A 26,440-nucleotide genomic window follows, 5' to 3' on the forward strand; every position below is an offset into this window, starting at 1 on the left:
AAGGACTGGCGATATTTAGTGCAGACAGACCCAGCACAGGCAGCAGCTGGGCCCGCATCCCACGCACAGACTTTGCGTTGCATCTGCCTCAGCCCTCGCAGCTTTGACGGACGCATTTCCAGCGCCTTGCGGTGCCGCTGCCGGCTCCACCACTGCCGCGAACGCGTCTCTGCGTGACTGCCGCGCACACACGGGCTGCGTGGCCCGAGGGACTCAGACCACACRGGGTCTGAAACAAAATACTCTGTCTGAAAACAGTTTTGCTTTGAAAGCATTTATTCTCTGCAGATACAATGTCTTATTTTTTCTTTAATTAGGGCATTTGCATGAAATCTACATCTCTGCAACCTAGAAGCTCATCAGTTCTGGCTGCTTTTTTGTGGGAGGGTTTCCCTCTTCTGAAATCGTAACTCTTTGGTTGGGGGACACAGCAGTTTCTATCTTGCTAATTGCGATGTCACCAAAGAAAGGATTAGGTATTCTACCAGGAATATATGCAAGGAGAGACGATTACACAGAGCTGCTGTTCTCACACAAATGCTATTGGCAGAAGTGAGTGAGAAGTACAAAAATGTGAAGAGCCAAATCCTGGCTGCGCTCCCAGGTGCCGGGGGTGGAACCAGACAAGGCCACACTGCCCTGACACTGCCTGCGGGCCATCCTGCCTCCTCTTCCACAGCCCCCTGCCGCGACGCGAGCACCACAGCTGTACGCAGTCATGGGTAGGGGGAACTCAGCATCCTTCATCCTTGTTATTGCTGACAGAGTTCAGGTGCACCAGACAACATCGCCAGGCCCTGGGACATCTGCTACCACAGAAAAGAATTGCTAAGGACTCTGCAGCTGGAGAGCAGGAGCTCCTGTGTATTTGTTCTTTCAAAAGCCATGTATTCAGTAACACTAATTACAAAAAACCCACAAATCTATTTCGTTCTCTTATAATGCTTACATTAACRATCTTTTGTTAACAACATTCACCCTTGATTTTACATAATGGATCTACAAGTCTTTTCTGATCCCCAGAAGGAATAACAAATCTGAAAGCTGTAACCATACAAAATGATTGAATGCTTTTTATTTCATGAAAGTTACTTTGCATATAAGTACATTATCCACTAGCACAGAAGCCAAATAGCTTAGTCATTAGTGCTTTTCCATACTCTCCCTCACATCAACCATCTTCTGACTCATTTGTGCATGACATCTTTAAACAAAGGTGAACTCAGCAAGAAAAACAGCCTTTTACATGCTTTTTRCTCTGCATTCAGGGAATTCATTTTCAAAATGAGTAAATCCACTTGTCTATCCAACTTYGTCAGTCTGCCTGGGCCTTATAAGCCCAGCAGAATTARATTTATTATCCTAGTGCTTTATAGMTGCTTTCTCCAGAATATTTGAGCCTTCCCAATGCTAAAATATACAGTAGTAGCTTACCCGAGCTACAGCAACCTTCCTCTCTGCCCATCTCATTCTCACTGCTTCAAACCTCTTTTTCTTCTCATCCTCTTGAAGAATTAGCTTTGATAGATGTCAACAAGGCTTAAATAGGGGGTGCCTCCCCTCTAATTGCAGCCATCTGCAATATATTTACTCCAGCCTAACTGATTAGCCCATCTCTTTCATCAGTGAGAGATGCTTCCAGAAGGCAATTGCTCTCATCCTGAGAAAAATGTTTAAAACAGGAGGAAAGAACTGGCCTCTGGAAGCTCACGTTGTTCTCTCTGCTYTCACTTCATGAGAGTCATCATTGTTCAGTTGCTCACTTCATTTCAAGGAAAAATGGGCAAAGAAGAAGGGTTCAGTTGTGCTAAAAGAGARGGTCTTCCCCCTCTCCAAGAGTCTCCCGCAGCTCCCAGCAGGTCCCTTCTTCCTCACTGGTGGCCATTTCATTTAGCCAGAGTATTGTAAACCTCTCAGCTGAAACTCATTTGTCTAATGAGAAATTAGATGTTGTTTTTTCCTTCCCTTTATGTACAGTTCAACTGTATCAAACAGAACCAGGCAACACAGAGTCTATTTGTTCTTTTCCTCATTTTATTTCTTATTTTTAAATCACTGAGCTGAAACCCCCGTTTTAATGAAAAGAGATGAGCTCTTTGTTAGATAGATCTGTGACAAATAAGGTCTCTTGCATCAAAAAGAAAAATTTTACAGGTTATTAGAAGTGACGTATCAAATGCAAACTGGATTATGGGCACAGTAAARTAATTATTTTTTAGAGAGGTACCATTAAGATAGTATTTAGCACTTTTAAAAACCCTGATAGGTAGATAATGAGCATGGGAAAGTGATGAACAAAGAGACCAGTCTCTTAAAAAAAGAGAATAAGACTCCCATGGAGGCACCAAGGCCTTCGCGGTACCCCAGAGCTTTTGGTGCTGAACTCCTCCAGATGTCGACCACAGCCGCAGTCCTCAGCCATCCACCCCCAGGTAACCCAAATTCACGTTCTCCTGAGGAAAACCTGAGGTGAAATCAGATCAACAGTGAAGGTGATAAAAAATAACTCTGTATGCAATGAAAACCTATCTTCCATTATTTCTGTAGATCAGAATTTTCCCCAGAGAGCGATAGAGTAGAGCTGTACAAATAATTGATATTTTTTTGGCTCACTGACCAAACTGAAACAATAAACATTTTTTTCCAGCTAATACAAAGAGTTGGGAAATGCATAGTTTCAGAAGGAATGAAAGATTGTTTTTAACTGGCTAAAGTTTGAGGTTTGTTTTGTTTTTCTTTCTTTTTTTCAACAACACCAAAATCATGTTTATTGTTGAGACTATGATTTTTTTCTTAACAAACTATGGAAACAAACATGTTTCAACTTTTTAAAAAAATCTGAAGAGTTTTTCTCAACAGCTCCACTAATACAGCAAAGGGGACAAAAGACAACACTGAGCATGATCATCCCATCATGATTGTACTTTATCCATATTTCAAGGTGTCCTGCACAACGGGTGGCAGCACTCTGTTCTGGCATTGCTTTCATTTCTGACTTTCCCAGAAGGAATGTGAGTCAGTCAAGATATAACTTGTTAAAGCTGTGATGATAACCTTTGAGGCTTAGACAAATGTGAGAAACAATGAAAATAGTTATATTGCACCTTCATGTTGCTATGGATCCTAGATGTATTTGAATTTGAGTGGTAAAGGTGAGAAATTAAAGTCAAATCCATTGGTACCACCAACAGATTTTCACAGGTCTAGCAGCGTATATAGTGGTTAATCCGGTTTAAAGTGGCCAATTAGCATAGATTTGTGGCAGATCATAACAGGRAATTCAGCCAAGTGTACGTTTATTAGCTGAAGTCCAATCACTCCCTCCAAAACTCCTCTTTAAGAGCTGATTTCATAAATTGGAGGCRGAGATACAAGAGCCCCTTCACGGCAGCTGTGAGCCACAGCCTGGTGCAAGGGTCCAGGTCTGTGAGCCACTGGCGYTCATCGTCAAAAGCACTTACACGTGTGCAAGAACAGAAGCAGTTTCAACAAAGGCATTATTGTCCACAAGGGTCTCTTCGACAGTATTAAAACTTTAGCGGTTTTATATTAGTGATCATTACACCATAAAAATCTAAATTGAAGCATGCGTTTTAGTGCTTGGTAAAGTCAGGGTCAGAGTGTTACAGGGTGGACACTTAAGACTTTAATGATCATTAAAATGAAATTACAGTCATTTTGAAAGGATACTGGTAAACAGGTCTAGTTTACGGAATGGCAAACAGCTGTCAGATTTCCTGGAGCTCTCTAGGCATATTAGAGAAGTCATAGATATTAAGAACCTGCAATTCATTTAGATAGTTGACAAATTTAAGTCCCTCATAAGACTTTGGATTTGGGTACAAGGTCATTGAAGACAAATAAGAGGTAATYACCAAGAAAAGAATTCAATAAAAAGTGCCTAAGACATTTCTTGACTAAAAACACATTGCCCTCCTGCAGCTGCATCTTCTCTGAATGCACAATGATGCAGGATGAACCAACCCCTTTCTAGGAGAATGAGTCAGTCTTAAAAAAAAAAGAAAAGGGGGCAAAAAAAATCCACTATCTAAATAGTTATCAGAAGAAACTGTATGGGATCTTTCTTTATATACTAAATATAGATGCCATTTTAATATACTCTCAGAGACAGACATTTATGGATGAGCAGGACTGGACACCTCATCAGACATATTCCCACTGTTCACAGCAGTTTCCCATTGTTCTGTACCAAAAATCTCCTATTCTTGTGATTCCCCCTGAGCATCACTGAAAGAAGCAAATATACAATACTTTGTTTTCTTCAGCATGTAGAGAATTAATGTGAACCATCGTTATTAATGGATAAAGATGTAGAAATAAAATACCATTTTAAAGAGTAAGAGTAATTAAATATAGGAGCAGACAAGCAGKGGATGTGATAAATTCTTCATCATTTGACACTTTAAAGATCAGATGCCTTTTGAAAAGACATGTTTTAGTTTAAACAATCATTCTAGGACTAGATGCAAGAATTACTGTGCATGATTCAAGCTTTCAGGTTGAAGATCCTGGCTTTAGGGTACATGAATAAACGGAGGACTTTCTTCCCCTTGGAGTTATTATCTCACAACAGAATTATATTTAATACTGCATTAACCCCTTTTCTATAAGAACTTCCACTGGTTACATTTTTTAGGCACATTTTTAATTTCCACTGAGTCTGGCTGTGCGGAAAGAGAGTGAAAGCAACTGTTAGCTTTGCTCTAGCTTGCTAACTGTGCTATTTCAGTGCACTAATCCCCAGTACAGACAAAGCTCAAAATATTTAGACTCTTTACTGTCACTGTAAGACATATTCTTCAAGATAAACCTCACCAGCTGGAGTTTCCAGAGGTATCTAAGAGCAGTAGTTACTGAGTAGGTACTGATGGGATTGGGGCTGACATGATCATTGCTTCCAAGGGCCTGAGCTGCAGACCATTATACCAGTCCCCCAAGTATGTGAGTGCTGGCAGAACTAGTTAGGAGATGTRTAGAAATATTACCAGACATACCTAATAATTAACAAATGTAAGTGAAAACGAACTCAATTTTAGACTCACAAAATGTGTTATTTGACTCTCTGTCTAGCTGCTTAGTAGAGCGGAGCAAGATAACATAACTTCAGTGGAAACACCCRAGGTACATAGTAGCAGAGATGCTTTCGACCCAATGAAGACGAAATGCGAGACGCTAATTTGCTTTTTTAAATGTAGGGCAAATGACCAAAATAGAACATGCAGCAAAATTACTAGAGCAGAAAAGGCTGAACAATGTGGCAACAATTCATTCTGTTAATATCAAATACCTGGTGACCCRTTGTGCAATTCAGTACAGCTACTGTTACCACTTCTTGATAGCAGAGTAGGGAACAACTGGTAAACCAAAAAGGAATACATGCTTTATGGCAAAGCACACTGATGCTTGTCTTCATTTTTGCTTTTCAAACATGTTTTTTTCTATTTTTTAGCATACTGCTTAAAGAAATTCAGATCCTAAAACATTTCAAAGCCTGCTTTCTTAACTGGCTTCAGTGTCCTGTATTGGACAGTAAAAGCTGTTCTCTAGAAACGTATACCTGGAGTGAAAAAATGAAGATGTTTATGGTCTGGTTTTCAAAACTGTCAAGTAATCCCAGCTTCCACTTATTCACTCTTCTTGCTTTCCTTCCCAGAGCACACGGAAGAGTCACTGCAACGCAATGAAGATTAATGTGTTATTTACATGAGGCATTTGATAGGAGGGGAGATTGAACAGCTGCTCTTTCACAAAGGGCTGGTTAATCAGATCAGTTTGATTTCAAACTGGCTAAGAAGCTGATTGGGACTCTGGGCACAAATGTATATCTTCATCATCCTCCATTAAATCTATAATAATTCCAATAGTCAATTACTATTTCACATTGTTTTCATATAATTATAGCAGAAATCATTTAGTTTCATACTAGTATAGGGTACCATACAAAGCACCCAAAAAGCAAGTGTTTCAATAGGATACCAAAAGACTGGGAATTCCTTTCCCACAGATATGGGAAGTGATTAAACTCAGGATATTTAAGCCTTAGGAATGAATCTGTTGTAACTAGGTCAGTCTGGGCTGATGCAGAGGAGCTTAAATAAGGAGTCTCCCACTGACTAGAAAACTTGTAAGTGCAGAAAGAATCTCTGGGTGTTACAGAATATTTGTGAGCTGTTGTTTTAAATTTATTCTTACGTCCAAGCTGTTGTTCAGGAAGACAGAAACAGGAATGGAGGAGGTAACTCAAAGAATCTTGTTCCATGTAGTGTAAGACTTGACAATGCAGCTGAGATATGACAAGTTCTGCTTGCACTGAGGTTAAAAACTAACAGTGCGATGCGAAGGACACTGGCAAACACAGAGCAAGTCGTGAATATAGGAGGCCTGAAAGAAGCTGAAATGAAATTAGTGCTTCCAGTCATCTTTGTAAATCATAAAATAAATTTTAAATTAAAATATACTGCTTGGGCTAAACTTSAGGCTTGATTTTCTCAGACTTATGCTAGCTCTGAGAGTTGTTCCTGGGGACTTGATTTACCCGGCAAGAAATTCCAAACATTTGTTACCCATTTAGTAAAACAGACCAGTAACATATTTGCCTAACAGGGATAAGATTTTTCAGTACGTCCATCAGGTGGCTGCACAGCACAGGGGACATTGCGGAGTGAGGACGTCCAAACAGTCTGCGCCTGCGTGCTGCATTGCCCAATCCTCAGGGACGACGGCTTCTGCCACCCTGCTGCTGAAGGACAGCAAGCCACTGGAGAGGCAGGGGAAGGGCTGCGATAAATGGAAAGAGGAAAGAATTTGTTAAGAGGATTTATCCCTTTCATCTCTGTAACAAGCACAGAGTCCTACAGATAACAAGTGCAAAGCTCAAAAACTGCTTCAGCCAAAAACGTGTCAATGCATGCCTGGCTCTTGATCATCGGTGCGGGCAGAACGGATACAAGTCTTAATTAACTCCTGATGCAGGGTGTCGTAGCAATGATAAATGATGCAATGAAAGTGGAGAAATGTTTTCCACATCCTGCATTTGACTTCTGCAGGGGAAAACCATGCATCCTCTGAACTGCTGCGGAAGCATCCATCACTGTAAGGTTTTCACATGTACCTTCTTACATAGAAAATTATGTCTAAAGAGCCTGGCACTGAGTCTTAAGCAATCCTATTTGCTTCATACAACAATACACACGAGATGTTCAAGAATTTTTTTCTTAGTTCAACTTTTATGCTGGCCATTTATTTCTGTCACCTACAGTGTTTCTGTAACTTAGTCATTACTAGCTGTCTATGCTACTGGGGATTTCAGACAACTAGGAACACCACATCTCTAGAGAAAGATGGATATCTCCCTTTGTGATAAAAACTATGGGGCAAAGTGTCTGCCAGCATAACTTCACCTGCATTTGACCTTATGCACAGAATTCTATCCCATGGAAAATAATGGGTATAAGTGACATTTAATCCCCCTTTAATACTCCTTTAGAGCACTGTGAGGTCTTTACATCACTGAAAATTAAGGCTTGCATGTCTAATGAGATGAAGATAGTGGGGAGGTGATGGACCTCTGATTTTAATGAGTTTTCAGATGACAAAGAGGTTTGGGGGAACCTAGACGATGCGGCTATGAATGCAGAAGGGTTTCAGGGCAGCTCTGGGCAGAGGGAAGCTGCAGACCGCGAGGCTCTGGGCAAGGTTGGTGCTAGATGTTTCAGGGACTCTCGTAACCCACCCCCCCCAACACACACACACACACGTGTCTTTGGGCTTTAAATACACCAGCAAACCCGTCCTGGAGAGTGCCTCATGTCACCAGCTGTCAGGACTTCCCTCATCACCAGGGCTGTCACGGGGTTCCTAAAACGACGAGCACAAGCTTTAACTCTGGAAGCTATCTAATATCAGTAGTAAGCAAACGGACCTGGGAACACGGTGCCCGAGGATGGGGAYGGCAGGCTGCCCTCAGCCCGACTGTGCACACGGATCCGCGAAGACACTCGTGCACCCTGGGCCAGCAGTGGCAGTGACTGTTCACGTCTGCCCTGCACTGCGGTGGGGACGTGCTGGAGCACCCCAGGAAGGGAAATGCATGTGGGTTTACTGCTTGCCAACAACCCACACTCCTAATTAATCTGAACATTTAGCCATTCTAATTAATGAGCAAACATTATTTGAAAAACAATGTTTAAATACCTCAGATTTAATTTAATCAAATATTTAATAGCACTGTAATTAATCTTCTAACTGTTAATGAATTAAATTATGGTCCTCCTGCAGTTTGATTTGTAGTGYCGACTTAACTTTATAAAATAAACTATCCAGCGCTCAATCTTTTGCTGCTGCATTATGAATTGAAATTTAAAACAATGCTCCCCACCATATGGGCTAAGGTCTGTTGTAAACTGATGAGTACCATCAACTTTAGTCTTTAGTACATGCTTTTCTACTTTAATGTTTACCACTTATTACATATGTTTTTCATAGTAAGGGATATACTTGGAAACTAATGACTGCATACGCTGGACTGATATGATATACCTTGAATAAGGGGAAGGGATAAGGTGCTTTGCCTCAGAAGCAGGGCTAAACCTGACAGTAAGATCTGACCCTCCCAGTCCGCTGGCATCAGCTGGGAACAAAGCAGCATTAAGAGTTCGTGAAGCACTTCTCCACCAGCTACTGGAACTCTTGTACCACTGCCAGCGAAAAGGAGGCTCGCCACTTCTCTATGCTGTTTTATTCAGAATGTGAATTCCTAGTACAACCATAGTCCTGTTACTTTGTTTGAGTAATTCCTGGCACAATGGTGTCTTCTTCCATCACAGATAGCTTTAGCTATCTGACCTGTCTGACCTCCCTGCATTTCTTCTCTAATTAGCTAGAAAATTGATTCCCATGGGGTTTGGATTACCAGATTAAAAAAAAAAAAAAAAAAAGTCTGTAATCAGTCCAAAAGCAAAAAATTTGCAAGTTTTCATGATGTGAAAATTTCAGTGACACTTCAAATATACTTTGGGGTAATTGAGACACTTCTCATGTATTCAAAATATTTGCTTGGTTTTAGCCCTCATGTTTATGAACACATTTTATAGCTAATTTTCCAGCTAGCTCTAAACTCCATACTGTGCGCTCCCTGGGAGAGGRCATCTGCTCAGCCTAAATGTACAAGAACACCATATATGGTATTAGCATCTTTTGAGGTGATTTGTGTAGAATGACAATAGCCATCCAGAGCTGGGGGAACATCTTGATTCCCATAGACCACCTCAAGAGCTAAAACATCTAGCCCCTGAGTGAGAGGTTTTAATTAGAAACTTAAAGTTAACTACCATGTGTTTTGGCCATTCCAGCTAGCATAGGTGTTGTTATATACCGACAATCTGAACAAAAGATGTATCTAATTTAACACAAAGAACTGAAAATACATTTCACATCAGCTGTCAAAGCCTAATTGCTCATAAAGCATGGAAACAAATCCAACAACATTACAACTGCCATGAGAAATTATGTACTGAGACATAGTCATTCACACTTACAAGCCATCAGCCAAATATTAATGCTCCCACAGATGTGGTAATGTCACTACAGGGCATATGGAGCTGGCTTGCAACCCTCCGGGAAACCAGGGTAAAACGCTTTTCCAGAGGCAAACTGGAAAGAGAGAATTTCAGCCTCGGGGTAAGAGTAGGTCTCAGTATTTCAAATGTTCCTCAACATTTTCCATGTCAGGAAATCTCAGCTGCTTGATAATTGCGTGGAATTGCTTGGTGCACTGTGACTGATGGCTGCAAATAGGATCTTTATGCTAAGCCTCAAACAAAACGAAGGCCAGGCACTTTCCTAGCACAGCTAGTAGACTTGGGAGAAAAACATCCAGTTTTCACTTTCTTGAAAATTTTAGTGAATGCCTTCAGATTATCAGTACCAGTTTGAAAATGCATTAGTGATGCATGAAATTCTTCCCAAGACGTGACAACAAAACTGCATGATATTTGCCAACAGGATAGCTACCTCGTAGCTGCCTTGAAACCTGAACTACTCACAAGCTGTTCAGAGTGGAATTAAAGATTCATCCTTGACATTTATTTTCCCACATATGCATTTATCAGTATTTTTTCTTTCTTTTTTTCTGTTATTCACTACTTCAAGTTGATGGGATTGTGATTACAAGCAGACAAACAGCTGTGCAAGCTGTCTGCAGGCGAGGACAGCCGTGGTACGCATGCAGCACGAGTTGTGGATTATTCACCTTAGCGCAGCGCCAGCAGGAAATGGCTGTACTGCTCTCCCTGTTATTCTTTGCAACTCTCATGTTTATCTCTCCATTGCTAACATTATCACAGTWAATAATAACAAGTTGTGCTGTATGCTGATAAGCCCCAGGGGAAGAAATGTCTGACTTCCCAAATGAACAACTTTTAATCCTACTTAGAAGAAGTCATCCTGACAAGTTGATATATAAGATTATTTGTCAGGCTCTGTAGTGCTCTGCAATGAGGTGATAGTTGAATGCAATGCACAGTTTCAGAAACAAGGCATTAATAGCACAAAGGAAGCCATCCTCCACCCTCCCACCCTCCACTGGCACCAACTAGCCGTGCTTCCCTGCACACCACCCGGCACCCTCCTGAGCCGGCGGAGAAGGCGCCTCCTCTCTCTGCATTGGCCCCAGCCGCATCTTGCAGCCGCTGCGCGCTCGTTGGCCCGTACGGACCGGGAGGATGCGGAGCCCTGGACGCTCAGCAGCAGCAACGAATGGGCAAAAGGAAATCCCTTCTCCGGGGAGCTTAACCCACACGTTATCTCAGCTTCTGCACAACACTTCTCTCGCCACTGACCCCAGAAGCCTCTGGCCTGGGAAGTACCCTGTGTCACTTAATTTCTATTTTCTCTGTTATATCAAGAATTCATGGAATTCAAGTAACAATAAAACCCCCACATCAGAAATGCAGAGCTTCTGGGAGGACCGAAGTGCGACACCCTGAGATGGAAGGCACAAGGCATGCAGCACTCCCGCCTAACGCGCTTCAGGGACACTGCCCCGGGAAAACGGGCCATTTCACCCCAAACTCYGCTTAACATGCACAGATCGCTCAAGACTTAGAGCTGTCTTTCCAGACACTCGCACTGAAGATTTCTGAACATCAGGGATTTCTTACATAGCTCAGCTGCCTCATCCTGCAGCAGCAGAAGGTTCCCTGCAAAGCTGCCTTCTGCTTTGTTTTTTTAAGCTTTTTTTTTTTTTTTTTTTTTTTAATCTATCATTTCAAAGGGCTGGTTGGTTTTCCCTAATGATTACACATCGTGCTGGATTGTAAGTACAGGTCCAGTCCTAAGTGGTTTTCCACTCTCAGTAAAAGTCTTTATTTTTAGTGAAATTCACCTAATTAGCACAAGCAGTGCATGCTTGCAGAATACAAATTAGTGTTGCACATAACACCAAATTCATCCAGGACAGCTGCTGAAATCTATAGGGTTTTTTCTCCTAGAGAGAGTTAGGTAAGGAAAGAAATAAGTATAACTGCTTCGACCTTGGCAAGTCCTGGAAATTAGTCCTTGCAAAGTTAGAATTAGAGCAAAGTTTGATTTAGGTAAACTACAGCAGTTATCTAGACAACTTTTTCCCAGAATATGGTGTCATTTATCCTTCCCGGTTTGTTCCCTYACCTCAGTCAACTAACAGCCAAATTTAGGTATGGTTTCAGTTCCAGTCCTTGCTCTTCATTTTAACAGCAGATAAAGCAATCATCTTCAGAGCGGATTTTACTAAAACATTCCAGGTTTCTTACAGCAGAAACAAAAATAAGAGCTTGCATCTAAAAGTTACATTTCCCAAGTCACRCCTCACACAAAATACGGTGCTTTGAGCCATTCCAGATATTGCCAGTGCATACCCTCACATCCGCTGGCTCCACGAGTCCCGAGTTTCCAACAGTGGCTTTTCTGCTAGGTTTTGTGATGTACAGAAGCCTGAAAGCCCTATRATCAGTATAATCAGCAATAAACTGTGGATCTAATTGACTTGTACACCAATGTATTAGAATTGTTGTAAACCAGCAAAATTTAACACTATGAAGATACACTTTGTCATGTATTATTTATCCCCACACCATTAGCTCATTAAATTAGGAATGCATAAAGTAGTCAGTGCTTAGTAACTAAGTCAAATTAATACACACTTAATTAAAACACAAAATAAGCTTTAAGCAATTGCGTGTAATCTCCCTGTTTAYGGAGCGGGCTGCTCGGCGGGCGGTGGCACTGGGATGCCGAGCACTGCTCCCGCAGCGCTTCCTTGCATGGGGCAGCCCTGGCTTTGCGTGCTCGGAAATCGCCGCTTCTTCCCACGGCGTGGACAGTGGGGGAGTTCGCGTGTGTGACTTCTATCGACTTGCTGGGTCGCCGGCTGGAGCGCCGAACCGAACCCGACCGCGAGGTTCGCCCATCTGCAATAGCAGCAGCGGTTACTTTCAAGGCCAGRTGATGTTAGCTCACCAGCTTTATCACCAGGGTTTTGTTTATTTTTGCAGGATGGCCTCCACCATCTCCATGGGCATCCCAAATAGACAGTTGCACTGCTTGCAGACACAGTTCTCGCGTTCCTTAGCACAGCATCCCTCGCTAATTAACATGCCRGCTGGAGACAGCAAATGCTCTAAGCACATGCAAACTCTTCACAGAGATTTACAGAGAGAAATCGTGGTGGTCTGTGCTTGGSCCCCACTCACACCTCGCCATCAGGCTTCTAGGTGTTTTTATGGCACCTGCAGTTTCAGCCGTTCTCTGGCTGCTGTTGTAGCCCAAGAACTGTGGTCTCTGCTGCTTCCGAGCTTGGTCTCTGGGCCGGCTCCACCGCAGCAGGCTGCCGAGCCAAGTTCCTCCCCTTGCACCACTTGGAAAGCAATTTCTTGTAATGCTTCCAAGTCACATGCAGGTCAGATGGTCACTGGCCCTTTCCGTGCTCCCTTTCCCTTCCCAAGAATACAAAGCACGTAGCCTCTACAGCACAACCATATTTTAGGAAAAAAGATGTTATTGTTCCTATAAAAAGAAAGGAATAGAGTCTATATTTCCAAGAACCAAAAATGCATATGCCCAAAGGGTTACAACAAGAAAAGGGATATTGTTCTGAAAGAAAAAAAAATAGGTGGCATTAACTAGAGGAAGCTAGATTCATCACCTGAAGAAAAATGTATAACTGACTCATAAAAGTAGACACGTGTAACATTCAATTTGCACTTAAAAGCGTGCAAAACCGTTTACGCATAAGAGACAGGAGAAACAGAGAAAGAGCGGGAGACAGCTTGAATTCCAGGAATTTCAGCCCTGAGCAAGCCTTTGCTCGGCCTCTCGGGGTCCCGACGGAAGGAAGCGCGTGCTCGGAAGCTCCGTTACGGCGAGGGGCAACGCGCACCGCTCTGCGCGRGAGCGTAGCAGCGCGGGCGCGAGGCATCCCGTGCCGGCACCTGCTGTCCCTGCCCGGCCGCAGCTGGAAGCCTGCGGCGGCTCGTAAGTCTGTTCAGGCTGTTTTTAATGAAATGACAGCGAGGAAAAGCGAGCAAGCCAGGATTATGGTGACAGTGTGTTTTCAACAGAGCGATGCAGCGCTCCTGAGAGGCAGCGATTTTGGCAGCGCGGCGAGGGGCCAGGGCCAGCTGGCGCGGCGGCTTCGTGGCCTCTGCTCGTAGGGCACGCTGTTCCTTAGCATTTCCTCCCYTACGGGAGAGCTTCCTAGCGAAGAAGCAGCTTTCCCAACGGCTTTACCTTACTGGGAGTTTTAAAAGTTTTTTTYCCCAGCCATGCATTTCTGCCCCAAGCAAGATTTCTTTGCTGTTGTCTTCGCTTCAGTCCATCTTGCAAACAGCTCTGCTCTCCAGAAGGCAAAGCTGCTTTGCTGTGAGCAAACTCTCAATGTAACGGATGAAAAACATTGTAAATAACTAATGACACTGCAAACACAGAAAGAGTATCCATCTTTCAGTAAACTGCACATGCTTTTTGGGTTTTGTGACTTCTTCCCCAGATCTCCTGGAAGTAGTGTATAAATATAAAATATTGCAGCTATCACCCTTTATATCAGCAATCAATTTGGCTCTTATGTGATATTCATGCTTTGCAAAAACAGCTCTTTAAAAGGAGTTCACGACACTATTTGTGAGCGAAGTGAAGATCCACCACTCCAGACRGTGGAGGAAACATGGCAGGGAGCTGAAGGTGCTTTACGAATTAATGAAGAGAGTGTGGTTTCCTGAGGAAGGGCAAGGAAAAAAGAGGTCATTTAAACCTTTGCCTTAAAGAGGCTGTAATTCTGCAAGCATTTATAACTGTGTTTTCTAAGTATGCCCAAAACCTTGCTAATCCTCAGAATGTGCATTGCAAGGTTGAACTGTCTAAGCAGCTGCATTTTGTAGTGTAGGGAAATKACAAGGTATTTATTAAAGACCTGCTGCTTGTTGCTGGGTTGGTTCATGTTTCTGTCCTGTTCACAGCAGTGCTGTGAGCTGACACAGGCTGGTGGCTCRTTCTGCAGCCGCCCAAGTGGAATGCTCCTCCAGCACCAGCGCGCGAGCATCTCACTCACACAACTGCCCTGGCATCTCCACCGGCTCCTCATGCTGTGCACACACCCTTACATCCACTTAGAAGAAGATTTTTCAATGGATTTTGGAGATAAGTTGAGGATTGACTCGTCTAGGAGATGACTGGCTTCCACAAGGCACAGACTGACTTCTCCCACGAGCAATAACATCAAGATGTCCTTTTACTTTTGAAAAACCTGCCACATTCTCCTATTTATTTATTTATTATAAATGGAATCACAAAAAGCCTGCCCTCCTGTGGTGAAACTGGAAATGGATTAATGCAGGCTGTTTACTGACACTGGGTTTCTTGCAGACCTGCAATGCTGAACGATGCCTGTTACGCAGGCTACACAGCCAGCACCACGGTGATCACCCAGAAGGTGCATTTTTTTGTCTTGGAAATTAATTTTGTGGGTGCCTTGTGGCCGTTTCCCATCTGTTCGGGCTGCTTAGGCTGCCTGGGAGCCACTGTCCCAGAGCAGCAGGTACCTTGCAGCTGTTTGCATTGCTGGCAGGATGCAGTTCAGAGGCTCGTGCCCACAGGCTTTTGCATCTGCTCGCACGCGCATTCCCGTTCTCTCCCTCAGCGTCCTCCGGCAGCAGCTGCTGGGACAGGGATCTGCATGGCTCTGTCAGAGCTGCAAGCACCCGCAGGCAGTCCGCAGTAGAAGCTGGGAATTGTGATCATGGCATTTTGTACCCAGCCCTTTGGATGCAAATGATTTTGGATGACTTCAGGATTATCACAGTCATTCTGTGGAGAAAAGATGGAGGAGACTTTCAAGAATAGGGACAAAGATCACTTGCTGGACCAGGAAGTAACACACAATAGATTAATTTTGAAGAAAAATAGATAGGTAGAAAAATAGTGCAACAAATGTGAGCTCACACCATGAAGATTTATATCTTTCTGAATTTTCTTGACAAAGGCACCTGCAGTCAAATTCTTCCCTCTGTTTCAGGGAATGACATTTTCAAATCATTCCTGAACCAGTATATCTACAGGGAGATCTATGTACTGACCTTTCTGCTAATCTCTGCTACATTCATGTTTGAGGAGTAGAGAAGAGGTTTGAAATGTGGGGAATATAGTACATTAACTCACATCCGATTTCTCAGTTTGGATCCCTGTAAATTTAAATGGATTTGTGAGGTACTCCTGGGAGGAGAATAATTTCCTTTCAAACTACTTGCTAAGTTTCAGTCCAACATAAACACGTCCACCTCAGATCCTCTTGCTACAGCTATCTGCTATATTGGTCTTTACTCTGTTTATCCAGTTAAATTTTAATTTTTCCCTTTTGTTTGCCAATAAAATTCTTACAAAAAGCACAAAAAATGAAGTTCTGGCTACCAAATTTCCTTACTGCAAATCATTAATTCTACAGTGAAGGTATAAAATACGGATTTTATATTTCTCTCTCAAAAGTTTAACATATAATAAGAAGGACTTTAAGCTCTGAATACTCATTAAGTCCTCAAAAAAAATTGTAAACTCAAATATTTTTTCTCATTTCCTCCTTACATGGCTCATTTTTCTTCTTTTATGAAGCATGAGGGAGCACGACCATGAACTATGAATTCTTAGAGGCGTGTCTGCATAGATTGTACGAGCCACACAACATTACTAAACTCTTGAGTAAATCAGAAGTCACCCACTGCAGTGGAATTTCCATGCAAAGGTGCTTCTCCAAGGAGGGCCCTCATACAGARAGGGGAGATGAGAAAGCGCTGAAACTCCTTTTCAGATTTCAGTGCTATATCAAATCCTTTAGGTAATGTGCCAATTCAGGTATCAGCGATGCCACAGCCGGTCCCTAAGGAGCCAGTACAGCTGCCAAAGATCTCACAGACCCAGAGCCTCAGGAAGGACTATTTCACTGGCAGTGGCAGAAGAGGACCCGGCCACCGCAGCAGTGCTGCTCGGGTGTTCTTTCCTATAACAACCCTTTGGGTTTGAGGACGCATCATGTTTCAGAAAGATCTTCTCGACAACAGTAGAAATGGATTAATAAAGACAAAATCTTGGGAGAAGATGTGGCAGCTCACTCTGTAACCAGTTTTCGCACCTCTCATGATCCCTGTCTAGCAGTGTTGCACCAGCTCACTGAGGGCAACTTTTGCTACCCGTGACACAAACCACAGACCTGACACTGGCTATTTTGTTAGCTTAGGATAATTTCTCAAAGCTTTTGTTCTTAAAAGAGCCATGTCTGAGATCAGCCAGGACTCAGCAGGTTTATGTCCCAGCTGTCCCATACCTTTGCAACCCCAATAAGCTGCAAGAGAAGCTCCTTTCCTCAGTAAGAAAAGGGTGAAAGACCTTGCACCAGAGCAGGAGAGCAAAACCGCAGCAACCCCAGTCCAGCTCTCCCCACCCTAACACCATTAGGTCTGACAAGCATAACCAACCTCTAGAAAACACCAGCAGTTTTACCAGGCCATTGAGAGAAGGACAGTCCCATTTCAGGCTCCCCAGAAACGTGACCGCCTGCTGCCTGAACAACAGGCATTTGAATCTGCCTCACGCTTCAGGCAGGAATCAGCACCTCCAAAAGCACAAGGCAACATTTACAGTGCAGCTGTCCCTCCGCTGTGAAACGGACCCGCTCCAGAAAGGCTGCGTGGAGGCAAGTCGGAGACAGTAGATGCCGTGGTGCAAACAGCACTTGCGGCTTTCTTGAAAGTGTGGCTCTAATCTGAAGGCATCTGTGTTCAAGCAGCGTCTTGCTAGCACGATCGGTCTGCTCTTGGCATCCTGCCGCAGAGCGGAGCCGCTACCCCGCGCCTGACGAAGCGCGTGACAAGGCCCAGGGCACGCTCACAGCTGCGAGGAGGGCACGGGGTCCGACCAGGGAAGTGCTCTTCTGAGACTGCCAGGCCACGCTGCTCTCTGCTGCTGAGGGAGCTCAGGTAACCTGAATGCTTATTCAAGGTGTGTGCTAGGGGGCCAAGCTGGATGGACCCATTAAGATTGACTCCTCACTGCATCTAATCTTTTGCTGGAAGTTCAGCAAAGCTGACTGGACTCYTGTCCGTGCCAAGAGACACTTTGCTGCAGCCACCCAGCGGAACTGGCAGGACTCTGAAGCACAGAGCAGCTCCAAGACCCCTGGGCAGGTGTGTGCTCCCTGGCCAGCTGGCCAGGATGAACGCACCCGAAACCCAGCACATACCCAAAGAGCCCAGAGCCGAGGATGCTCGAGGAGAAGGCTAGCATTACAGTCACTACTGACTCGAGCCAGTCTGAACCACGGCACAGTTGTCCACCACCATTCCCTGCCCAGCCAAGACCTCCTCCCATGTGGCCCCAGACACCGCTCAGCCTGTGCACAGCCGCTCCTTGGGACGGGGGAGAACGAAAGCCTTCAGACTGCTACCGAAGCCAGGGGAGGCCCGGGGATCCCTTCGTACAGAAAGGGGAGATGAGGAAATGACTAAGAACAAACTGCCCCTGCTTCTACTGGAAGTATTTCCGAGATTAATCTCTGCAGAGATAAGAGTCCTAAAATATTTATATGACAAATTTCATGCTTCAGTGTAAATTCCCCTGAAAGCCCTACAAGAGGGGTAGGGGGGTTTCTACCTCCCTTTCTCTCCTTTGCTCTGACTCTCCACACACATAAAAAATAAACTGATAATATCCAGCTAGGCTGAATAAATTCAGAGCTATTGAGCTGAAGAATTACAATTGCCCAGAGAAAAGCACAGAAGGAAGCAACTCTCCTTCCTACAATGCAGGGGTGAGTAATGGAGCATAAGTGTGTGACTTCAGCCCCTACACCCTCCTGACTGACACAAATATACATCATCTGGAGATCGCCAACTCAGTTTGTGGTCAGACAATGTCTGCATTAAAGCTGAGGAAACAGGAGATATAATCATCAATGAGGGGAGAAAGAACAACACTATAATCATAACACATAGCTATCAAACAGCATAAATAAATCAAATGTAATTCAAAGAGGCATAAGCAACGTATAATTCATGACAACAAGTATCAGGCTTCTGAGAACTACAGGATTGATAAAATCCCTCCAAAAATGAGATTGTATTTCAGTCTACAAACTGGTGATGTAAAGATGAGATCCCAGCACCTATACATAGCACCTGATTTAACAAACACAAGTAAGAGCTGGCCTCTAACTCTGTGCTGCTCCATGGAGATGACCATGGGACACATTGACCCTCGCACTCAAGGCCAATTCTGTGAGACATATTACAATAACAGTCATCTTCACTTACAATTATTTCAACCTTCCTTCACTGCAATGATTTTCTTTTTAATGAGTTGTGGTGCTTTCGACAGCCCTGCCATTAGTATGCCTGAGAGCAACCTGGGCAGAGGTTTAATCAGAGTTTCTTCACCACATCAATCTGCCAATATGACCGTGATCCAGAGGTAAGCCTGCAAGGGAAAGGTCGCCTTAGACATCATCATTATTTTTTTCTGTTGACATTGCGAGCATGGCTGCTGCTGACAAAGGCTAGCTTTGAAACGCGGGCAATTTCAGATGCAAAGGAAAATAAAAACCCTTTAAACTACCTCATCAATTTGCACAAGGCACTGAAGAGGCACCAGCCACAGCAGCACCGCTTGGTCGGGCAGATGCCCCGAGTCAGGGATCGCAACCAAGGCCGAGACGTTCTTGCGCTGGCGACCAGGGCTGCCTTGCCGGCATTCCTGCTTCCCCAGGCTTTGCATGGGCCATCCCTGGTGCAGTTCGCCTGCATGCACTAACGGACTGCATTCCCTCCTATTGCTCCTAGAGTGGACCAAGTCCTGAGGCATCCTGACGGGGGTCACCGTAGTTGGTGCTGGGCAAATGTATCATAAATGACAGACGGAGCCTCAAAGATCTTACTGTTCTCAATGAACAAGGGAATCTATCAAATTATTGTTAGCTCTAACTTAAGCAGAAACTTCTTTTCATAAAGGATCTTCTTTCCACAGAAAGAGAAAAATAAAAAGCCTTCCTATGTCTACCCTCAAATAATACCCGCAACAATTCCATTCGGCCCTTTCCAGTGTCCTTATCTTTTGTCCTCTGGCTGGCTGTTGTATTTAAGCCCTGTGTTCAGCTCGTTAAACACATGCTTTGTGCTCAGCAGTGCATCCCATGGAGTTATAGAGAGCAGGGGATGCAGAGGGCTTATGGCATCCGCCAGCATTTCCTAGACGCTTGCAGAGGCACCGTAAGGTAGAGCAGCCCAGGCTGTGGCAGGGCTAAGTGTCGCTGCCCAGAGACAAAAAGCACCACCTCTCGTTCCCCCTTGCCTTTTGAAATAGCAGACGCACTGTGGGCATGTTTTGCCAAGAGCCTAGCACGTTACATCCCATTAACAATAGCAATTGCAATGAATAGGGCTGACAATATAGTTAGAGATGATACACAATTTATTCTTCGGTATTATTGCCTGTTAAATTTAAACATGACAAACCACATTGTATTTCTGCCTCAACTTTATGACTATAGAGGAAGAAAAAAGCTTGGATATTTCTCAAATTGTAGAAAACAGTCCAGACTTGAAGAGCTGTTCATTAAGTTTGAAGCAGAATAGGTTATTTCAGCCTGACTGACGGAGGTGCTGCAAGGGCAAGAGATGTGAGCACACTGCTTGCTTTTGTTTAGAGTACAGCAGCAGGCCGAGGGAGCCCAGCCTGAGAGCAGGACCCCTTTTACAGCAAGACCATCTTCCCCTGTCCTGTGACCAGCACAGAGGAACATCATTTACAATTCTTGATTGTAGTCTCACTCCATTTCAGATGGCTGTTAGCTGCTCTCAAACTTTCTCTGGCTTCTCTACCCAGGTAACAATAATWTTTTTTTTTTTTGCATTAAGCTATGCCTAGAGAGCATCTGCTTCTTTTTCCTCTTGCTCATACCCTACAAAATGTCATGGTTCTGACTACAGTCACACCAACTGCCCTATGCCAGGTCCTAACTTTTCACTGACAGTAGTAGAAAGTTGGAGGCAGAAATCCAGATCCCAACCCAAAGAACTTACAGTCTGAACAGTTAAGGGAAAGCACAGAGAGAAGAAGTAGGAAGCTCATATTATATAAAGGTCCCGCCAGAAAGAAATAAAAACCCTAATCCTACTGCCTCCGTCTTACTCTCAAGATATATTGACAGGCTCTCAAGATTTAAATCTAATCCCTACTCACAAGGCTCAGCTTAACAAGAATCATTTTCTGACCAAATAGATGAGAAACCTAAAATTTCCCCTTCTCTTGGCTTCAAAACTTGCTATAACCCTCTACTTCCTTTTTACAGCCTCCTTGGGCTGAGCTCTCAACCTGTAATGGGAACCCCCAAGACATTCCCCTTCTCCCAGCTGGGTCTGGTAACTGGCAATGACCATCTTACTGCAGCTCCTCTGGCTTCAGAGAAGCATCTCAGAACACAAGGATCAGTCCTGCAAGACCTCGTTGCAGGCTCTTTGACCTTTCTTGGGCAGGCCCCAGGCTCTAACTCTCGTTGTAATATAAAGTAGATGATGCCCATACTACTGTATAAAGGGGGCTATTTACCCTCCTCCATGAGATGTGATGGAAGAACGCGAGCTCTAAACTCCTACCATGATGGCTCTAGCAGTCAGGTGGGTTTTACATCTCTGTGGTATGAATCATGAGCTTAGGCCATAGAATTCATGGATTTAAAATGTTTATTGGACAAAACCTGTATGTACTTGGCGTCTGCAGGATGCACCAAACAGAAAATCCATTCCTCATTTTCTCTCACTACTACCCCAGGTCCTTTGCAATATGTCTCTTCTCTCAAATTTACCTTTTCCTACCTCCAATTCTCACTTTCTCTAATTTCTCTTAAAAGTAGTAGGCTCTGCAGAAGTGAGGAGTCTAGAAGCAAGATGCAATTCCTCTAGCTTTTCACACACACACACACACACACACANAAAAAAAAAAAAAAAAAAAAAAAAAAAAAAAAAAAAAAAAAACTTGCCAGACAGTGCAGGTCAGGTCTTGCTATACCAGCTTATACATCTTGCTACAATGCTGTAGACCTAATTCTCACCAGAAGGACATGCAGGCTATGGCCAGTACACAATGATGCTTTAGAGATTTTTCTTTCCCTGCAAAAGTAAGCCTACAGAAAGGCTTTTTCTGCAATCTCTAACTTTCTCTGTCTACATGAGCTTGTTTGTTTAGCAACGCCAAAAATTGCCATTTATCTCAAGCATGTTACACACATGACACTGAGTTGCTTACAGAGGGCATGCAGGCTTACAAAGCTGAAAGGCCAAAAGAAGTCAATATAGTATAATACGCTGTGAAGATTCTTTTCCTTGTTTTCTTCACTGATCTCGTTTAGTTTAATAAATGCCCCCAAACCATAAAGATACCAGAATCACATGTGCAGAGATTTGGAGAACTTCAGAATTGCATTATTTCTGCCATTTACAAGAAGTGAAATTACTTTTCAGCATTTAATTTAGCATGTGTTCCTCTCAGGAAACAGTTTATCTAATGAATAGCATGCATAGTAAAGCAGCAACACTCATGTAGTCAACAGACAATAAAAAAATAAGAAAAGTATTCCCTGCATTTTTAGAATATTTAATGCTATAGTAATGTGGTGAGATATATAACTTACTGCAACTTTAATAGCACTCTCTTATAATGTATTAATAGCCTCATATTATGGAGAAAAATCTGAAGTGCAGTCTCAGTACTAGACTGAGCACTTGCTTAATTTTGAACCTACAATTCTGCCCTCAGTAAACACTCCTACTTTGGGGTGATTAGCTTTAGTTGAATATGATCAAATGTTTAGCTTCTCTCTGATCCAGTAAATGCCAACTTCTATTACCACACACACATCAGTAACACTAAGTAAAATTATTGAACTGCCTAAGCATATCCTTAAGACTACAGAAAAGGAGAATTTTGCAAAATGTTTCCAAAGATCAGCAGAAGAGGGTGAAATGTTGCAGCACCAAATGCAGTGGTGTGTTTCCAGAAGAAAATGAACCAGTGGTAATATTCACTTCTCCTGTAATATCATTGCTTTTCTTAATGTAAGAAGAACGTGCACTTAAGACAATAACACCAGAAAGGAAGACTGGGAATGCAGCCATTAACCTGTCATCCCACTGCACATGCCATGTAGATCATTCCTAGCCCATTACTGTTGACAGCTTAAAAAGTTTGAGCTGCTTTTTAGAAGGTAGTGCACAAAGTAATGTTTCAATGCACTGTTTTATGCAGGGCGTCCATTAAAGGAGGCAAATATGGCCTAAACCTTCCATGCAGTTTTCACAGGGAAAATAAATGAACTATTCTGCCAGTACTGTGTCTCCTTGCAAACTACCTTCACAGTGGAGCAGTAGAGTGAGCAGCAATATGAAGCAGACAAGGGATCCTAATCCATTTTAGTGAATTATAGCCTGGTCCTGTACACTGCTTCCTATTAACACCAGTAAGCTTTGGATCAAGTGGTTATTTTGCTGCGTTTGGCAGCTATCTGAAGGGGCTGGCTGCTGAACTGATCTCTACTATATGTTAGACATAAGAAGCAGCCATCTGGGTATTCAGTTCTAGCATGAAATTTAGGATGAGTATTTAATACACAGTCTTATGTCATCTGGGTGCCCTGCAAGTCTTATACCTGTCTGGGCACCAGAAAGCAAACTCCTAGGTTGTAATGCCAGACAGCTAGAAAAAAAGGTTAGTTTTGTCTGGAACTTTTGCATTGAAGCAAGACTAATGCAATGATTTGGTTGGATAGAAATGTCATGCTGGGCACCCCTGCTATACAGATTATACCTGCCAGCTACAGAAACACTCAGCAAAATGGACATGGGGGAAAAAAAAGAGAGAGAGAGAGAAAGAAAGAAGAAAGAAGAAAGAAAAAAAAAAAAAGCCCAAAAGGTTCATTTGTATAATCAAAAAACTAATCCAGATGTCAATTCAAAAGATGCCTTTGTAGTGCAGCAGAGCTGACACAAGGCGAGTGCATCGTGTGCTGAAAGTGCAAGGACCAGACAGAATGTGTTATTCTCATCCACTTTGGTTTGCATGGTGTGTGCTAGCATCTGCAGAGCACCAGCTAGAATCCTGAGCAAGATATTTTCCAGATCAGAAATTTTTTAAGTCCTCTGTGCTAGGAATTGAAATCAATGGGCACAGAAATTTCGGTAAAAGCCCATAAAATACAACCCACCCCCCACCCCCCAGCAAATTGTGGCCTTTTTTAAATTTAGCTCTCCAATTCTGTAGTGAGAAAAGTGATGTATTCTAATGCCTTTAGAACAGAAACAGAACAAAAACTGGCTCTAAGCTGAGGTAAATCAAAGCAAATCTATGAACACCAGCCAAGCTATGTCATGCAAAGTATGTTGTCCAACATTCATTAATTCCTGTAGGCCATTTCTACAAGTAGGTAAGTACAAAATAAAGAACTAGCTGCTTGTAAGCAAACAGAAGACACAAGCTTGCAGGAGTAGAAACATTTCAGCCCTTCCAAAAACCTTTATGTGAACAAGAAACCTTCTGAGCTTCTTGCTGCAGTGACCTCAGTGACTGAGTTGCATTAATGGGAGTAGATCTGTAACGAAAAATATAGGAATGGCTAGAATTTTACATTGCAGATGTCTTACTCTGTTGCTCTTCTCAGCCTGAATATTCTGAACAACCAAAAATGATGAAGATAAACAGTGTAATTGTTCACCCTCACTACAAAATTGCAGTTCTGGTGCCATAAATTGTGATCTCCATAGGGATAGAATGAGCCTGCTTTCCAAAGAATTACTCCTGGGCTTTGTAAAAGCCCCACACAGCAATACATTTAATATAGTATCATTTTTATAACATAGCAATGTGAGACCTATAGCATTTGGCAATAAACTGTGAGTAACTGCTGATTTGCCATTGCCAGAGCTGTTCCCATAATAACATTTAAAGTACCATATTCAATAAAGGCTTTTCTTCACTATACATTGATTTGTATTATCTTAGTCAGAGAAAATCTAGCTCGTTTCTTAATGTGTCAGCAGCATAACATTAAGAACAACTGGAATATTTGTTCATTCTCACTCCTATTCAACTTGCAGGTGTTATCGAGCGTTTACCAACTCCACCTCCCTAGGCAGGAGAACAGTCGATCTCAAGAAAAAAAAATATCATTTCATACACATCATTCAGCTCCCATTTATGTCTTGTGCCTACCTGTACACCTAATATTTTTTGTCTTTTGACCTTTGATTTACCTGAGGGTAATTTTGCCTGTCAGGCTATGGAGCAACAGATTTCTTTTTACAGGGAAGAAAAAAAAAAAAGAAAAAAAAAAGCTCCTCCCCTAGAGGGTCAGCCTGCCAGGTGGACTGTCTGATACTTCCAGTGACTGTTTTGGGATTAATTGCAGATTATGGCTCATAATAATTAAAAGAACTACTGTATAATTGCCCATTTTTTGCCTCCAAATAGAGCAAATTCCGTTCCACATTTCTAGGGCAAGCTCCACAGCTAGTGTACTTAGTATGAATGCAGCACAGTCAGTGAGTCGGTTTGACACCAGCTGTGGAACTGGCCCTGATCCTTAATGTTTGAGCTGCTTTTTAGAGTCTGAGCAAAGCCACATCTCAATGCTGCCAGTTAAAGTACATACTATGCAAAACTGGACGCTTTAAATACATGTGTGTATTCCCCAAAGTTCATAGCATTTGAAGGGAAGCTTTTAAATACCGCAACATCTTTTCTGCCAGATTTTGCAAATGCAGCCTTGATCTGCTGATACCAATGCAAGTACGTGGCAGAAGGCTCAGGTCCATTGGTCATGCCACACCTCTGTCTGCATCTGTCCCTGATTTCCCCTCTTGAGTCACTTCACCATCAAAGTAGCTCTATCACTTACTTTTGGGTGGCCAAATACCTTTATTCTCTCTCCCTGCGCTCTTGGCTGCCTCTATCAGTTGACTTTCCTCAGACTTCAAGCCCTGTGGGTCAGGACCATGTTCATAGCTCAGGTTTTTGTGCCACCTACTGCCATGATCTTATGGCGAAAGATCAACAGTCCTGGGCAATACAATAAAGTAAACAGTGACCGATACTACACAGCATCCTTAGCTGCCCTACCAATTCTCCCTAAATTTCTCCTTTCCCCTTGGGAGGAGGGGAATAAGATCTTTCCCTTTTGGCAAGAGGAAAGGCATGCTACCCAGCGCGTGGCAGGGCACCRGCTGCTGGCCTCGCCATCCCGGGGCCGGGGAGCCCTCGCCCCGCCGGCTGCCGAGGTCGGTGCGCGGGGGACGACGGGGGCGCGGGACCCTCCGCCACGGTCTCTGCCATAGGGCTTTYCTGCACCGCGTGCCCTGGCAGAGCAGCAGGCACCGTCAGGCAGCCGTGCTGGACAAGGTCCCACCTGCCATGACATCGCCGCAACGGGGATAATTCAACATTTTACATTGCTTTTTGCCAGTCTCTTTTACAATAAAAGRGTAGAGTAACTCCATTCCTTAAAATGCGATTAAGATGTAAGGCCTGATTTCTGCCTATTGCAGGCCATCCTGAGTAAGCCTCTTTGACAAGTATTCATTTTTCAAATCAATGCTTGTTATAAGCTTGCACAGTTAGTTTTTATCCTTCTGTTCAGGAGGGACATCTGATGTACCCTGACAGCTTTATCCATATTTAAAAGTGACAATTGGCAGATACGTGCATATAGGTTTACTCCAATTTTATCTAGCTTGTCAGCTGCTGAAAATGGATTGACAAATACCTACTAATAACCTAAACCAGTGGAAAAGAATCATAGTCCTGGGAGAAAAATAATCAGATTTCAATTTAAAGGATTTTTCAGGAAACATTCACCCTTCAC

This window comes from Rhea americana, unplaced genomic scaffold, assembly GCF_003343005.1.
Source record: "Rhea americana isolate MKP2758 unplaced genomic scaffold, rheAme1 scaffold_317, whole genome shotgun sequence".
NCBI lineage: Eukaryota > Metazoa > Chordata > Aves > Rheiformes > Rheidae > Rhea > Rhea americana.